Source organism: Lolium rigidum, chromosome 1, assembly GCF_022539505.1.
Source record: "Lolium rigidum isolate FL_2022 chromosome 1, APGP_CSIRO_Lrig_0.1, whole genome shotgun sequence".
NCBI classification, from domain to species: Eukaryota; Viridiplantae; Streptophyta; class Magnoliopsida; order Poales; family Poaceae; genus Lolium; species Lolium rigidum.
Window position 1 is genome coordinate 31,139,562 of NC_061508.1, and position 18,149 is coordinate 31,157,710.

Genomic DNA, 18,149 nt, shown 5'->3' on the forward strand with positions numbered 1-18,149 from the left:
GCCTCCCTCGAGAAGATGATCAACTCATTCTCGGTTGAGAACAAGGAAGCGTCCGATAGGGCCGCCGTCGTGTGGAAGGCAATCCTCGACAAGCAAGACATGAAGATCGCGTTGGAGAGGGAGAATGTGGAGGCGGCGAAGAAGGAAGCTCACGCCGATGTCATGAATGCCACCAACAAAGCAACGCATCTATCGTTGGCCAAGATGTCTCAAGAATCCAAAATCTTGATGGCCGACATGGAGAAGATGGACCCGTTGGCGCGGGCGTGGCACGAGATGTACCGTGAGCGCATCGACCAAGAGGTGATGGCGGTGCGAGCTGCGTTGGCATCTCCCCCGGCACCTTCCACGTTCATGTCTCCGCCGGCACCGTCACCGTCCACGTTCATCTCTCCGTCGGCACCGTCGACGTTCATGCCTCCCCCGTCGACCGTGGATCCTGTTGCAACGATGGAGCTGCCGCCGAGGCTCGTCGCCGATGAGGACGTCGTCGAGGTTGAGCCGCCCGTGACCTCCTTCATCTGATCATCTGGCTTGGAAGCCTTTTTTTGCGCCGGAGACGGCGATTTGGTGGCCGTATGTTGGCCCAAACTTCATATTCGAAAACCTATTCGAATTTGGTGGCCGTGTGTTGGCTCAAACTTTAAATTCATGAGCTTATTCGAATTTCTATGCTTTTATTCAAATTTTCAAATTCAAATCATCTATTGGGGCCGTCGTATGTGGGCGCCGGTGTGGGAGCAGCTCCCCTAAATGGAGGATGCTATGTCGACGCCCCTACCGGCGACTATTTGGGGGCTGCCGGTGGAGATGCTCTTAGCCGGGCTATAGGCTAGCTGGGCAATATAATAACCAAACGCAACACGACACCAGTCACAAGGACATGAGTCATTCCCCACTCGTTTTACCCTCGTCTATTCTCCGACATGGCCTCATTCCGCCCCCACCAATTTATCTCAGCCATGGGCGCCGCTTGATCTCGAGGTCGCGCCGGAGCCTTGATACGTCTCAAACGTATCTATAATTTCTTATGTTCCATGCTACTTTTATGATGGTACTCACATGTTTTATACACATTATATATCATTATTATGCATTTTCCGGCACTAACCTATTGACGAGATGCCGAAGAGCCGCTTGTCTGTTTTTTGCTGTTTTTGGTTTCAGAAATCCTAGTAAGGAAATATTCTCGGAATTGGACGAAATCAACGCCGAGGGTCCTATATTTCCACGAAGCTTCCAGAAGTCCGAAGAGGAAACGAAGTGGGGCCACGAGGTGGCCACACAACAGGGCGGCGCGGCCCAAGCCCTGGCCGCGCCGTCCTACTGTGTGGGCCCCTCGTGACGCCCCTTGACCTGCCCTTCCGCCTACTTAAAGTCTTCGTCGCAAAACCCCCAGTACCGGGAGCCACGATACGGAAAACCTTCCAGAGACGCCGCCACCGCCAATCCCATCTCGGGGGATTCAGGAGATCGCCTCCGGCACCCTGCCGGAGAGGGGAATCATCTCCTTGAGGTCTCTTCATCGCCATGATCGCCTCCGGATCGATGTGTGAGTAGTTCACCCCTGGACTATGGGTCCATAGCAATAGCTAGATGGTTGTCTTCTCCTCATTGTGCTATCATGTTAGATCTTGTGGGCTGCCTATCATGATCAAGATCATCTATCTGTAATGCTACATGTTGTGTTTGTTGGGATCCGATGAATATTGAATACTATGTCAAGTTGATTATCAATCTATCATATATGTTATTTATGTTCTTGCATGCTTTCCGTTGCTAGTAGAGGCTCTGGCCAAGTTGATACTTGTGACTCCAAGAGGGAGTATTTATGCTCGATAGTGGGTTCATGCCTCCATTAAATCTGGGATAGTGACAGAAAGTTCTAAGGTTGTGGATGTGCTGTTGCCACTAGGGATAAAACATCGATGCTTTGTCTAAGGATATTTGTGTTGATTACATTACGCATCATACTTAATGCAATTGTCTGTTGTTTGCAACTAAATACTGGAAGGGGTTCGGATGATAACCTCGAAAGTGGACTTTTTAGGCATAGATGCATGCTTGGATAGCGGTCTATGTACTTTGTCGTAATGCCCCGATTAAATCTCATAGTACTCATCATGATATATGTATGTGCATTGTTATGCCTTCTTTATTTGTCAATTGCCCAACTGTAATTTGTTCACCCAACATCTGTTTATCTTATGGGAGAGACACCACTAGTGAACTGTGGACCCCGGTCCTGTTCTTTACATCTGAAATACAATCTACTGCAATTGTTCTTTGCTGTTCTTCGCAAAAAATCATCATCTTCCACACAATACGTTTAATCCTTTGTTACAGCAAGCCGGTGAGATTGACAACCTCACTGTTACGTTGGGGCGAAGTACTTTGATTGTGTTGTGCAGGTTCCACATTGGCGCCGGAATCCCTGGTGTTGCGCCGCACTACACTCCACCGCCATCAACCTTCAACGTGCTTCTTGGCTCCTACTGGTTCGATAAACGTTGGTTTCTTTCTGAGGGAAAACTTGCTACTGTACGCATCACACCTTCCTCTTGGGGTTCCCAACGGACGTGTGTTAACTGCACGCATCAAGCTCTTTTTCTGGCGCCGTTGCCGGGGAGATCAAGACACGCTGCAAGGGGAGTCTCCCACATCCAATCTCTTTACTTTGTTTTGTCTTGCTTTACTTTATTTACTGCTTTGTTTGCTCTTATATCAAAAACACAAAAAAATTAGTTGCTAGTTTTACTTTATTTACTGTCTTGTTCTCCATATTAAAAACACAAAAAAATTAGTTACTTGCATTTTTACTTATGTTATCATGTCTAGCTCTGTACCTGTTACTTCTTCACCTGAGGAATTAGTCTTCACTTTTAAACAAGGGGATGAGGAGAGTTTTAAAGATGCTTGGTCTAGAATTTTTGATTCTTATCGTAAAGCTGAACCTCAAATGACTCTAAGTTTGCTCCTTAGTAACTTTTATTTTGGGCTTATGATTCGCTATAGATATGCCTTGGATGCTGTAGTAGGAGGAGATTTCCTTCATTGCGACGGTGATCAAGCTTTTAATGCCATAAAAAAATTGGTTGCATCACATAGTTCAGCTAATAACTTTGATTCAGCTCTTATTAGCATCTATAATAGATTAAACACTCTTGAGACAAGTGCATCTTGCTTGAAAGAAAATTATAGTTATGTTCGTAACCGTCTTGATCAAGTTTTAGTGAACTCTGAACCTTCAATATGGGACCCTACTATTAAAGTTTTTATTGGTGGTGAAACTTTTCATGCCCATTGTGATATTATGTCTGAATTTTGCCTTATGCCTAAGAGTATTTATGAATCTTTGACACTTTGGGGACTCGTTGAAGGGGGAGAAGGAATAACTCTGTTATAATTCCTAAGGGAATAGCCGAGGGTGTGCATACAACCATTCTTGGAAGAACAGTATCCACCGATTATCTTGTTATTGAATGTGTAGGAACAGGACAAATCACACTCGGAAGATCCCTGCTGAAACTATTGGGAGCAGTCATAGATGTGGGAGAAGGCACCCTAAAATTCACCTCTACACCGGGAGGTAGACATGTATTTACTAAATCAAAGAGTAAGAAAAAGAATAAGAAGGGTAGGCGTAAAGCCCGAGGTAATGTTGATGCTTCATCTCTTGACAATACTTGATTCACACTTTCTGCGCCTAGCTGAAAGGCGTTAAAGAAAAGAGCTTATGGGAGACAACCCATTATTTTACTTCTGCATTTTATTTTATATTTGAGTCTTGGAAGTTGTTATTACTGTAGCAACCTCTCCTTATCTTTATTTTATTGCATTGTTGTGCCAAGTAAAGTCTTTGATAGTAAAGTCAATACTAGATTTGGATTACTCGCACAGAACAGATTTCTTGCTGTCACGAATTTGAGCAGTAGTCTCGTAGAAAATTTATAAAAATCTGCCAATTTACGTGCGTGATCCTCGGATATGTACGCAACTTTCATTCAATTTGGGCATTTTCATCCGAGCAAGTCTGGTGCCTCTTAAAAATTCGTCTTTACGGATCGTTCGTTTTGACAGATTCTGCCTTTTATTTCGCATTGCCTGTTTTGCTATGTTTGATGGATTTCTTTGTTCCATTAACTTTCAGTAGCTTTGTGCAATGTCCAGAAGTGTTAAGAATGATTATGTCACCTCTGAATATATGAATTATGCACAGACCCTCTAATGAGTTTGTTTTGAGTTTGGTGTGGAGGAAATTTTCAAGGGTCAAGAGAGGAGGATGATACAATATGATCAAGAAGAGTGAAAAGTCTAAGCTTGGGGATGCCCCCGTGGTTCATCCCTGCATATTTTAAGAAGACCCAAGCGTCTAAGCTTGGGTATGCCCAAGGCATCCCTTCTTCATCGACAACTTATCAGGTTCCTGTAGTGAAACTATATTTTTATTCCGTCACATCTTATGTGCTTTACTTGGAGCGTCTGTTTGTTTTTGTTTTTGTTTGAATAAAATTGGATCCTAGCATTGTTTGTTTGGGAGAGATACACGCTTCGCTGTTTCGTATGAACACATATGTTCTTAGCTTTATCTTTAATGTTCATTGCGAAAGTTGAACTACTTCATTCATTGTTATATGGTTGGAAACGGAAAATGCCGCATGTGGTAAATAGTATAATGTCTTGAATAATTTGATACTTGGCAGTTGTTGTGCTCATATAGATCATGTTTAAGCTCTTGCATCATGTACCTTGCACCCATTAATGAAGAACTACATAGAGCTTGTTAAAATTTGGTTTGCATGATTGATCTCTAGAGTCTAGATATTTTCTGGTTAAGGTGTTTGAACAACAAGGAGACAATATAAAGTGGTATAATAGTTACAATATGTTCATATGTGAGCTTTGCTGCACCTTTTATACTTGAGTTTGCTTCAAACAACCTTGCTAGCCTAGCCTTGTATTGAGAGGAATTCTTCTCGTGCATCCAAATCCTTGAGCCAATAACCATGCCATTTGTGTCCACCATACCTACCTACTACATGGTATTTCTCCGCCATTCCAAAGTAAATTACTTGAGTGCTACCTTTAAAATTTCTATTCTTTGCCTTTGCAATATATAGCTCATGGGAAAAATAGCCTTAAAAACTATTGTGGTGAAGACTATGTACTTATGTGTCTTATTTCTTAATAAGTTACTTGTTGAGCGGTAACCATGTTTCTGGGGACGCCATCAACTTTTACCTTTGTTGAATATCATGTGAGTTTCTATGCATGTTCGTCTTGTCTGAAGTAAGGGAGATTTTCATGATCATATGGTTTGAGTATGCATACTGTTAGAGAAGAACATTGGGCCGCTAACTAAAGCCATGATTCATGGTGGAAGTTTCAGTTTGGACAATAATCCTCAATCTCTTATGAGAATATTAACTTTTGTTGAATGCTTATGCATTAAAGAGGAGTCCATTATATGTTGTCTATGTTGTCCCGGTATGGATGTGTAAGTTGAGAATAATCAAAAGCGAGAAATCCAATGCGAGCTTTCTCCTTAGACCTTTGTACAGGCGGCATAGAGGTACCCCTTTGTGACACTTGGTTGAAACATATGCTATGCAATGATAATCCGTGTTAATCCAAGCTAATTAGGACAAGGTGCGAGCACTATTGGTATACTATATGTATGAGGCTTGCAACTTATAGGATATCTTATACATAACACATATGCTTTATTACTACCGTTGACAAAATTGTTTCTTGTTTTCAAAATGAAAAGCTCTAGCACAAATATAGTAATCAATGCTTCCCTCTGCGAAGGGCCTATCTTTTACTTTATTGTTGAGTTAGTTTACCTATTCAAGCAAACACTTGTATCAACTGTGTGCATTGATTCTTACATGTTTACCTATTGCACTTGTTATATTGCTTTATGTTGACAATTATCCATGAGATAAATATATTGAAGTTGAAAGCAACCGCTGAAACTTATATCTTCCTTTGCGTTGCTTCAATACCTTTACTTTGAATCTATTGCTTTATGAGTAACTCTTATGCAAGTCTTATTGATGCTTGTCTTGAAAGTATTATTCATGAAAAGTCTTTGCTATATGATTCATTTGTTTACTCATTGTCTTCATCATTGCTTCGAATCGCTGCATTCATCTCATATGCTTTACAATAGTATGATCAAGATTATGATAGCATGCCACTTCAGAAATTATCTTTATTATCGTTTACCTACTCGAGGGCGAGTAGGAACTAAGCTTGGGGATGCTTGATACGTCTCAAACGTATCTATAATTTCTTATGTTCCATGCTACTTTTATGATGATACTCAGATGTTTTATACACATTATATGTCATTATTATGCATTTTCCGGCACTAACCTATTGACGAGATGCCGAAGAGCCGATTGTCTGTTTTCTGCTGTTTTTGGTTTCAGAAATCTTAGTAAGGAAATATTCTCGGAATTGGACGAAATCAACGCCCAGGGTCCTATTTTTCCACGAAGCTTCCAGAAGTCCGAAGAGGAAACGAAGTGCGGCAACGAGGTGGCCACACAACAGGGCAGCGCGGCCCAAGCCCTGGCCACGCCGGCCTACTGTGTGGGCCCCTCGTGACGCCCCTTGACCTGCCCTTCCGCCTACTTAAAGTCTTCGTCGCGAAACCCCCAGTACCGAGAGCCACGATACGGAAAACCTTCCAGAGACGCCGCCAATCCCATCTCGGGGGATTCAGGAGATCGCCTCCGGCACCCTGCCGGAGAGGGGAATCATCTCCCGGAGGTCTCTTCATCGCCATGATCGCCTCCGGATCGATGTGTGAGTAGTTCACCCCTGGACTATGGGTCCATAGCAGTAGCTAGATGGTTGTCTTCTCCTCATTGTGCTATCATGTTAGATCTTGTGAGCTGCCTATCATGATCAAGATCATCTATCTGTAATGCTACATGTTGTGTTTGTTGGGATCCGATGAATATTGAATACTATGTCAAGTTGATTATCAACCTATCATATATCTTATTTATGTTCTTGCATGCTCTCCGTTGCTAGTAGAGGCTCTGTCCAAGTTGATACTTGTGACTCCAAGAGGGAGTATTTATGCTCGATAGTGGGTTCATGCCTCCCTTAAATCTGGGACAGTGACAGAAAGTTCTAAGGTTGTGGATGTGCTGTTGCCACAAGGGATAAAACATCGATGCTTTGTCTAAGGATATTTGTGTTGATTACATTACGCACCATACTTAATGCAATTGTCTGTTGTTTGCAACTTAATACTGGAAGGGTTTCGGATGATAACCTGAAAGTGGACTTTTTAGGCATAGATGCATGCTGGATAGAGGTCTATGTACTTTGTCGTAATGCCCTGATTAAATCTCATAGTACTCATCATGATATATGTGTTGCGGTCAGAAACCCACCGGCGAGCAGCGACGGGCAACACAGTAGAGCCGGGAGGCTCCCAGGACTGCGGCTGGCCCTGGTCCCTTGATACGTCTCCAACGTATCGATAATTTCTTGTGTTCCATGCCACATTATTGATGTTATCTACATGTTTTATGCACACTTTATGTCATATTCGTGCATTTTCTGGAACTAACCTATTAACAAGATGCCGAAGTGCCGGTTCTCGTTTTCTCGCTGTTTTTGGTTTCGAAATCCTAGTAACGAAATATTCTCGGAATCGGACGAAATCAAGACCCGGGTCCCTATTTTCACCGGAAGCATCCAGAACACCCGAGAAGGACCGAGAGGGGGCCACAGGCCACCTGGACCATAGGCCGGCGCGGCCCAGGCCCTGGCCGCGCCGCCCTATGGTGTGGCCACCCCCTCGACCCTCCTGCGCCGCCTCTTCGCCTATATAAAGCCCCTGGATCGAAAACCCTGATGCGAAGAACCACGATACGGAAAACCTTCCAGAGCCGCCGCCATCGCGAAGCCAAGATCTGGGGGACAGGAGTCTCTGTTCCGGCACCCTGCCGGAGCGGGGAAGTGCCCCCGGAAGGCTTCTCCATCGACACCGCTGCCATCTCCACCGCCATCTTCATCACCGCTGCTGCTCCCATGAGGAGGGAGTAGTTCTCCATCGAGGCTCGGGGCTGTACCGGTAGCTATGTGGTTAATCTCTCTCATATGTGCTTCAATACAATAATCTCATGAGCCGCCTTACATGATTGAGATTCATATGATGATGCTTGTAATCTAGATGTCATTATGCTAGTCAAGTGAGTTTTACTTATGTTGATCTCCGGAGACTCCTTGTCCCACGTGTGTAAAGGTGACAGTGTGTGCACCGTGTGGGTCTCTTAGGCTAGATTTCATAGAATACTTATTCACTGTTGAATGGCATAGTGAAGTGCTTATTTATATCTCTTTATGATTGCAATATGTTTTGTATCACAATTTATCTATGTGCTACTCTAGTGATTTGTTATTAAAGTAGTTTTATTCCTCCTGCACGTGTGCAAAGGTGACAGATGTGTGCACCGTGTTAGTACTTGGTTTATGCTATGATCATGATCTCTTGTAGATTGCGAAGTTAACTATTGCTATGATAATATTGATGTGATCTATTCCTCCTACATATGCATGAAGGTGACAAGTGTGCATGCTATGCTAGTACTTGGTTTAGTCTCGTTGATCTATCTTACACTAAAGGTTACTAAAATATGAGCATTATTGTGGAGCTTGTTAACTCCGGCATTGAGGGTTCGTGTAATCCTACGCAATGTGTTCATCATCCAACAAAAGTGTAGAGTATGCATTTATCTATTTTGTTATGTGATCAATGTTGAGAGTGTCCACTAGTGAAAGTATAATCCCTAGGCCTTGTTCCTAAATACTGCTATCGCTGCTTGTTTACTCGTTTTATTGCGTTACTACTACTTGCGTTACTACTGCTGCGTTACTACTCGCTTGTTTACTGTCCCGGGCAAAGCACTTCGGTGCCGTTGCTACTACTTATTCATACCACCTGTATTTCACTATCTCTTCGCCGAACTAGTGCACCTATTAGGTGTGTTGGGGACACAAGAGACTTCTTGCTTTGTGGTTGCGGGGTTGCATGAGAGGGATATCTTTGACCTCTTCCTCCCTGAGTTCGATAAACCTTGGGTATCCACTTAAGGGAAACTTGCTGCTGTTCTACAAACCTCTGCTCTTGGAGGCCCAACACTGTCTACAAGAATAGAAGCTCCCGTAGACATCATCCCTCGAGCGACGGCCCGCAAAGCCTCGGCACGCACGTCCGATGCTGGTGCAAGGGCGTGCCACCTGACCTATACCTGGTCAGGAAGGTGATGGATTTGCTTCGCTTAGTTTCCTGCATGGCATACACGTAAACATTAAATACGAGCTTCGATCGGCTCTCAGGTTGTCCTGTGAATCGGCTCAAGGAGCCGATCCACCCATGATTCGTACGAGGTGTACGATCACATGGTGGTCCTGCTTGATCAATATACAGCTAAAACGACCTACGACGATTTAGGGTTTTCACCACATAATCGGAACATCCTACGCGTGATTGAGCCTGGCGGCCACGCACGGTGATCATAAACCGACCCTAGACAAGGCCTAAAAACCAACATGAAGTTGATCCCCGGAACATCTTGTCTAGGGCTAGCAAACTACACCCTACGTGCCACTGGATCATTCAACCCGTTTGTAAGGCCTAACTATGCGGATATTAAACTAATCCTTGAAGAACAAGGAGCAATCATAACAGATCGGATCTACTAAATAATGATCAAGCGAGGTGCCGCCCTTACACCTAAGATAGGTGTAAGGGAGGCTAGACGTCTAAGGGTTGCACAGACGAAAGCATATGATACGATGAAACAATGCTAACCCTAACACGTCTATGATAACTACGTTGCTCGCCATCAACAAGGCTTCAGCACGAGCAACACATGAACAGCGAATAAACGTGTACTGCCTAGATCGCAAGATGCGATCTAGGCAGCATGATGCTTACCCGGAAGAAACCCTCGAGACAAGGGAGTTGGCGATGCGGTTTGTGGTGAACGTGATTGTTGTCTTTCTCAATAACCCTAGATACATATTTATAGTCCGTAGACTTTCTAACGTGGGAATAATCCCAACCGTGCACGAGCCAAATTCTATCTAACCGACACGTATCCTACTATATTTACAGATACACGGGCAAACTAGCCCAAACTTTGTATACAAGGCCGAGTCATGTATTCCTTCCATGTATATTCTTCAAGCCCATCTTTAATCGTGGCCCACCTCTGATCCGGTCAAATTCTGGTGATAACACATGCCCCCCTGGTTTTGGAAATGACAATTCCAAAATCACTCTGTTTTTCCCTTTCTTCGTCGTGTCAAATCCGGGCAGAACAGAACCGCCACGGTATCCCTTCATCATGATACCTTTCCTTCTCAACTTCTCCGCATGATTTGATGGTTTTGGCACTACATCCTCGGGAACCGCTGCAGCATTGAATCATCTCCACTATATCGCCTCTATTTTAACCGCATCCTGCAGTTCATTTCTTCATCCCCTTCGCATTAGCACTCCAAAAGCCCTCCTCTCGCCACCATGTCTTCTTCCTCCTCTCGCCTCGTCGGGTCTTTCCACCCAGTCCTCCCCCTCCCGCGAGCCGACGCCGGAGTGGGACCCGGAGGAGGCCCACGAGGCCTACATTCGCCACGCCATAGAAGACGGGGACGAGTCCAGTCACGACTTCTCCGTCTGGTCTGAGGACGACAAGTCCTCGACCAACGGGGAAAGTGACCTCCGCTTCCTTGCCGACGGGGAAACGGAGGAGGAGAGCGATGACGATCGCTTCTCCTGGGACGACTTCACCTCCTTCGAGGAGGAGGAGGAGGAGGAGGAGGAGGAGGACGACACCTCCTCCGATGAACCGCCGGCCAAGCGCTTCTGCCCCTGGCCGGGGAACCTCAGCGACTTCGACAGCGAAGACGACGCTGACGAGGAGGACGAGGACAACGAGGGCCCTGCCAGAGGCCGCGGCAGCCGCGACGACGAGCCAGCCGGGAGTAGCGCCGACAGCGGCGACGACGGCGACGACGAGGGCAGCGACGGCCCATAGATAAGACCCTTAGCATAGGATCAGTAGTAGTAGATGGGGCAATGTATCCCCTGGTACTTCCTTTTGAGAGCAATCAGCTTTTTATGTAAGGAATCCCGTTATCAATGAAGAATTTCCTTCAATTTGATTTTGCCGATTTCCTTTATGCTAATTTAGCCGATTTCCCCTCATACTGACTTTGCCGATTGTCAACTTAGCCAATGCTCAATGAGCCGATGGCAACGCATCGGTCCCTCACAATCTATCCTTCATCTCTTCGACTGATGACTTTGAGATCTGGTGGATAATGTGGAAGACCCATGCCTTCAGGAGAGCCCTAGGACCGTTGCTGAAACAACTTGACGCTGAAGCTGATACTTCTGCAGAACAGGTGCCACTTGCTCGCAAATCTCCTCGCGATAGTTTCCAGTGATGCTTTATAACCCTGCTCTGTTTCTTTGCAGCAACAAGATGGCCCAGAGCCTGTCAATGATGATGGATCCCCCTTTAAATTCCTCCCACCAGCTCCAGTGGTCCTCTTCTGCAAGAACTCACCACCTTTTTTAAAAAGGTTGTGATGCAGAGCCAGCCGATTCCAATAAAATCGGCTCCCAAGAGTAAAGACTCTTCAGGGCCAGCTGCCCCCCGAGCCTCAGTCAGGGCGAGAACAGCAGTGAGAAAAGTAGCTGCCAGGAAAACTTTGAAGGGCAAAAACCCTGCGCCAGCTCCAGAAAGCTTATATGTAAGCTGTTCTATACCCCATCTTGTTCCATTCATCCTTCTAGGCTTTTTAGCATGTCAGTGTCCATTAATCCTGCTCTTGCAGACCTCCACTGAAGACAATACCAGCGAGGAGACGCAGTCCAGCCGACGAGGCTCAAGCTCGGGCACCTCTGAGGACACCACCACGCAAAAACAGCCAGATGTGCCACCATCGGCTTCCAGGAAAAGGTCAGCCCCTGAACCTGCTGCCCTTCAAGCTCCCATCAAAACAGGGCAAGGAGGCTTACGCACCAAGAGTCAATGCACCAAGAGGGCTCGGAAGGATCATCAAACCCCTTCCTCGAACCAAGAAGCTTTAAATGTAACGGCTCCCCAACTCCTCCTAGCTTAGTTCTTGTGCTTTGCTGCCCAGATCGGCTCACCATCTTTTGCAGACTGATGAAACTTCCAGCGGGGATGTCGAGGAAGTTCTGATGCCCTCCACAACTCTGGAGGTAACAACCTCTAAAGGTGACATCGACCAAGTTGCCACCTTGGCCAAACCCCAGGCAGAGACGCCACAGCCGATTGCTCCGTCATCGGCTGTTCCCATGGTCGTAGGAGAGGTATGCTCCCTTTGTTGGGCTTGCCCTTACCCTGATCTGCGGACTTATGCTGCTTTTTGTTGTTTGTCAGGGCTGTGATCTCTCAGGCTTGCTGTCGTTCGACCCTGAATCTATCGAGCCGGCCCACTCCACAGCACGTGATGAACCGAGCCCCAGCGTCATCGCTGACCAACTCCGATGCCTCAAAGCTCTGCTTTCTTCACCCATTGAGACATTAGTCGAAAACTCTGAGGAGGTGAAGCACACTCTTGAAGAAATCCAGCCTCACGTCCCAGTGACGCTGCGGTTGAAGCTCTGGCCAGTCGTGACGTTGTCTGCCTTCAGGTCAAGGGTGCAGTTGGCTCGTCAGAGAATCGACTTACGCCACACCCAACTCCCGCTGAAAGCCGATATTGCAGACATATGTCAACGGCTTAACGAGAAAAAGGCAGCTTTGGATGCCAAGATCGACCCTCTCGTCAGCACTCGCTGAGCTTGAGATCTTGCGAAAGGAGCTGAAGGATCTTGAAGAAAAGGTGCGGGTCACCAAAGAGCTCATCTGTGCCAAGGAAGCTTCCATTGCTCGCTCCCAACGGGAAGCAGAAGGCCTCAAGGCTGAACTGAAAACTGACTTGGCAGAGATACGTGCCTTGAACAAGCAACTGGTGACAGGCAAGGATGATGACGACAAGGCCGAGATCGCAGATCGCAGAGGTGGATCACGTCCGTGTTGGTGTACTCCGCGCCTTAGAAACTTTCCTTCAGTAGGGCCTGCGCATGTGGCAGTTTGTGCTTGTAATTCTAGAGTCGATGGCTGTGCATCGGCTTTGCTTTGTATGTACATTTTTTTTACTGGCCAATTGTGACGCCCCAAAACCGGTACCATGAGGATCCCAGCGAATCCGCCGAAATCCGCACGATATCGATTTTAGGAGACGCACCACCAAGCGCCTCGTACACGCTGAAGCATGCACGCGATGCGGGTGGAATCAATCACGAGAGGTAACATTACAACATGATTACAATAGAGCCCACAAGAAACAGATATATTACAACAACGACTCCAACGAGTCAAGATACAAATAGATACATACAAAGATCCATATCATACAGAAGATCAAATATGTCCGAGTACGGACAAGATACAAATTGGACTAAGAGTCCTGAAGATAACCAAGTGGCGTCCATAACCCTGCCCAGGCCAAGCCGGAAGGGTAACCTTGCTAGCGTCGTTCTTCATCGTACCGATCTTCATACCTGCCCGGTTATATCCCGTAGAAGCAGCAATAAGTACGGGTTCGTACTTAACAAGACTTCAAGACGTATAAGCATTCGTCAACCAGTCGTCCTTTGTACTTGAGGCACGCAGGGGACTTAGAGGACGCAAGAGGAACGTCATAGGCAATATGGTAGGGTTTAGCGGCAGCGCGCAAGCACTAAAAAACCTATAGAGACACTCTACAACATTCGTCCAATCAGAGAAGGTGAGAGAGCGCATAACTAACAGTTCTATACTCTGCAAACATAACACAGCCGATGCGTTCCCCCCTCGCAAGGAAGTACTTACAAAGGCACTCCACGGTTGACAGGTTTTAACCAATTATTATTTAAGTTATTCTATCTTACTATGCAAGTTATTAGTATTGAAACAACAGGTGTAAGTTGTCTATGGTCGAGTCATACAGCTCCAAGTCGTCCATAACCGCGGACACGGCTTATCGATAAGATGTACACCCTGCAGGGGTTGCCCAAATGTACCCACACGCACCGCTCGATCCACTTACGACAGGTGGATATCACGGCTCGCACTCTCCTTCACGACAACAATGTTCAGGAAGCCACCTAACCAAGTTGAACCCGTATCGAAGTCCGGCCGAATCTCCGAAGCGGACCTAGCTGTTGCGCCAGCGTACTAGGTGGTTTAAACACACACTGGGGCGATAAACCACTTCGCAGCGGCTCCGCGACCTATACGTGCATACCAGAAACAAGGGATACAAGGCACCCAGGGGCTTCCCAAAGTAAACAAGTAACATGCTGGCATGCACGCGAACAACAAAAGGTAAAACATTGCAAACTAGTTGTGGCCACTGGACAAGGCTGTAGATTCCGGTAGTGGTCAAGGGGAGACCCATAAGCATACCCACGTGTGGTTAGAGCGCTCAGTCTCGGAATAGATAACAAGAACTCGGGGTCCTAAGATATTAAGGAAACACAAGTGAGCCGTCACAAAACGATCAGCTGACCCACCGATGCCTCCGCTAACAACTATTAACAAGTAACCATGATACTTCCAACAGATATAACCATGTAGCATGTGTCATGTTCCCCAACAGATAACCCGATAAGATAGCGATAACGGTAACGAGATATAAACAACACTAGCATGCACTACGACTCGCAAGGCAGACCCGATAACCAAACAACAGCTGTAGGAGGTGGTGGTGGCAATATAGGCTGCTTGAGGTAACAAGTGGAAGGGACACGTGACAAGAACGCAGCTTAAGGATAGCATGAGGGAGAAGGCAAAATAAAATAGGTGAGCGACTTCTGCAGGGGCAGAAGTATAGGGGAAATGCTTACCTGTTAAAGCCTGCCGAGGGACATCCGGAGAACTTGTCGTATCTCACCACACCACTTCGTGATCCTATCCGGGAAGAAGCAAATGCTGGAACAAACAACGGATGCAAACTTACTACTACGGATAAAGAACAAGCATGCTCAAGATGATATGCATGACATGGCAAAGATGGTGCAATGCATCTTATCCAATTTAAGCGGAGTCGGAACCCCGGACAAACAATTAGGGTTGAAGTTGCATTTCTACCGTCAAAGTTAAAGGTTGATTAGCATGGCAAGACAAAGCAAGGGTGAGCTACTTCAATATTTAACGGAGCGGAAAAACCTTAGTCGGTGTCCAAATTACTCCGTATATATGTTAGGTGAACATGCACAACTATCACGTCATGACATGATGCAATATGCAAACAGGCATATGGATGGCATATTGTTGTTCCTCAAATTTTTCTGATAGAAATACACATAAAGTTTGCAGTAATTAGATTTATAAAACAAAAGTTATAATTAAACAAGGTTTACAAAATAGGAATTAAAAGAGCAGGCTAGCTGAAAGATTCTGGGCCGGACCTGGCCTGCAAAGGCGAATAGAAGCACTGAAGCAGCACCTACGCTTGGACTTGATGCTGATACCATCGTGAAAAAGATCAAGGCCATAGCCACTGGGCTGTTTTGACGAAGCTGGAATTGTTTGGCTCATGCGTGGAAAAGAACTATCTCTAGGCGTGTGTGGAATCTGAACAAACAAAGTTAAAGATGATGAATTTAATTGGCCGCTGTGGGGATCTGAACAAAGGAGCTCAGCCGAACCAACGAAAGGAAAACAGTTGACCTGAAATTCAGATGTTCAGTAGGTACAGACGCTGCAGATTTTGAACGACTTAACTGTCTGAGACACCTCTATCTGACGGAGATGCATAACACCGGGGACGCAGGGCTCGGAGAAGATGGCGTCGAGCATGGCCCTGACGATGGAGGGTGAACGGCGAGGGAGAAGAGGGTGCTGGGCGTGCGCCCCGGCTGGGCGGAAGTGGTGGAGTAGGCGCTGGGAGGAGGGTTCAACGGAGAGTCGCCGGCGAAGAACTTCTGCGGGCAGAGTAATGGTGAACGCCGGAATAACGAATTAGAGGGAGATGGAGAACCAGGAGAGGGCTGCGAGGAGCACACGCTCACCATGATGGCGATGGAGGACTCGGACTGGCCGGGGAAGGACGGAGGCGGCCAAAATCGAAGAAGAAGCATGGCGACCGGCGTGGAGAATCGGCGACACTGCGCTCGAATTACGGAGTCCCATCTCGATTCCTCGCACAGAGATGGAGAGGACGACGACGCGGAGATCCTGGTGCCTTCTGCTCGACGAGGGACGGTCTAGAGCGGCGGCTCCATGGCGACGAGGTGATGGTCTGCTCGGTGTTCTGAATTTCGAACTGAACCTCTTTTTCTGCCTGCTCTATTTTCGTGGACGAGGGTAAAGCAAGTGGCGGCGGGGCTGAGAGGAAAGAGAGCTAGGGTTTTCTGCGGCTTGGAGAAGGGATTAAAAGGAAAAGGGGAGGAGGTGCGACACAGCACACACAGAGCTGACGTGAGCCAGAGAGCTCACGCTGTGTTCGTGAGGAGGAGGAAGAAATGAACGTCTCCTCACGTGGTGATGTTGTTGGGCTAGAAAAAGAGTGGTTGACCAAAATGAAGCTAAGGAGATGAACGTATTCCTTTGAATTTGCTCATCAGCAGATACAAGAAAACAAAGGAACAAGAGAAAAGAATAGAGAGGAAGAGAGAACAAAGAGAAGCAGCAGTTTTGTAGAAACATTTATATAAACCATATTTTCAATTAGTTTGCCAAAATATTACAAATACTTTTTATTAGTTTTAGGTTTTGTTAAATAAGAAAAGAGTTTCGGGAGGGGTTTTTTATAAAACCATACAAGAATAAGTAAGATAGAGTTTATTAAAATAATTTTGGGTTTTTGCAAAATATGCAAGGTGACATATGCATGATGCCATGATTATGCAAAAAGGAAAATAACAAACAAATCTAATATGGGGATTTCCGGGGCCGTTACAATCGACACCACTAACAAGGAACCTCGCCCCGAGGTTCCACGTCAACCTAAGGGGGAGTTGGTTAAACTATCGGATCTTCATGCATCGTGTAGATCGTCGCGACACCACTAACAAGAGTTCTTGCTCCATGTTGAACGGCGACACCACTAACAAGAAGCCGTTGTCCCGTCGGTGATGATGCACTTCCGTCGAGATCCTCCGAAGATCGAACCTATTAGGTAAAGGCAGAGATCGTCCAACCCACGTGGAAACCTAAGACTCGGAGAAAAACTCAGATAAGGGAGAAGACTCAAAACTCGCAGAGATAAGAGGAGAAAGAATATAGATAAGGAGAAAAATGCAGAGCTAATCAGATCTATCCAACGAATTTTGGAAAATAGTTTTGACGCTCTAAACTGAACGACCATTGGCAAGGTTATCCTACAGGCTCAGACTAGTGGGGTACCGTCAACCTGATGCTCTGATACCAACTTGTGACGCCCCAAAACCGGTACCATGAGGATCCCAGCGAATCCGCCGAAATCCGCACGATATCGATTTTAGGAGACACACCACCAAGCGCCTCGTACACGCTGAAGCATGCACGCGATGCGGGTGGAATCAATCACGAGAGGTAACATTACAACAGGATTACAATAGAGCCCACAAGAAACAGATATATTACAACAACGACTCCAACGAGTCAAGATACAAATAGATACATACAAAGATCCAAATCATACAGAAGATCAAATATGTCCGAGTACGGACAAGATACAAATTGGACTAAGAGTCCTGAAGATAACCAAGTGGCGTCCATAACCCTGCCCAGGCCAAGCCGGAAGGGTAACCTTGCTAGCGTCGTTCTTCATCGTACCGATCTTCATACCTGCCCGGTTATATCCCGTAGAAGCAGCAATAAGTACGGGTTGTAATTAACAAGACTTCAAGACGTATAAGCATTCGTCAACCAGTCGTCCTTTGTACTTGAGGCACGCAGGGGACTTAGAGGACGCAAGAGGAACGTCATAGGCAATATGGTAGGGTTTAGCGGCAGCGCGCAAGCACTAAAAAAACCTATAGAGACACTCTACAACATTCGTCCAATCAGAGAAGGTGAGAGAGCGCATAACTAACAGTTCTATACTCTGCAAACATAACACAGCCGATGCGT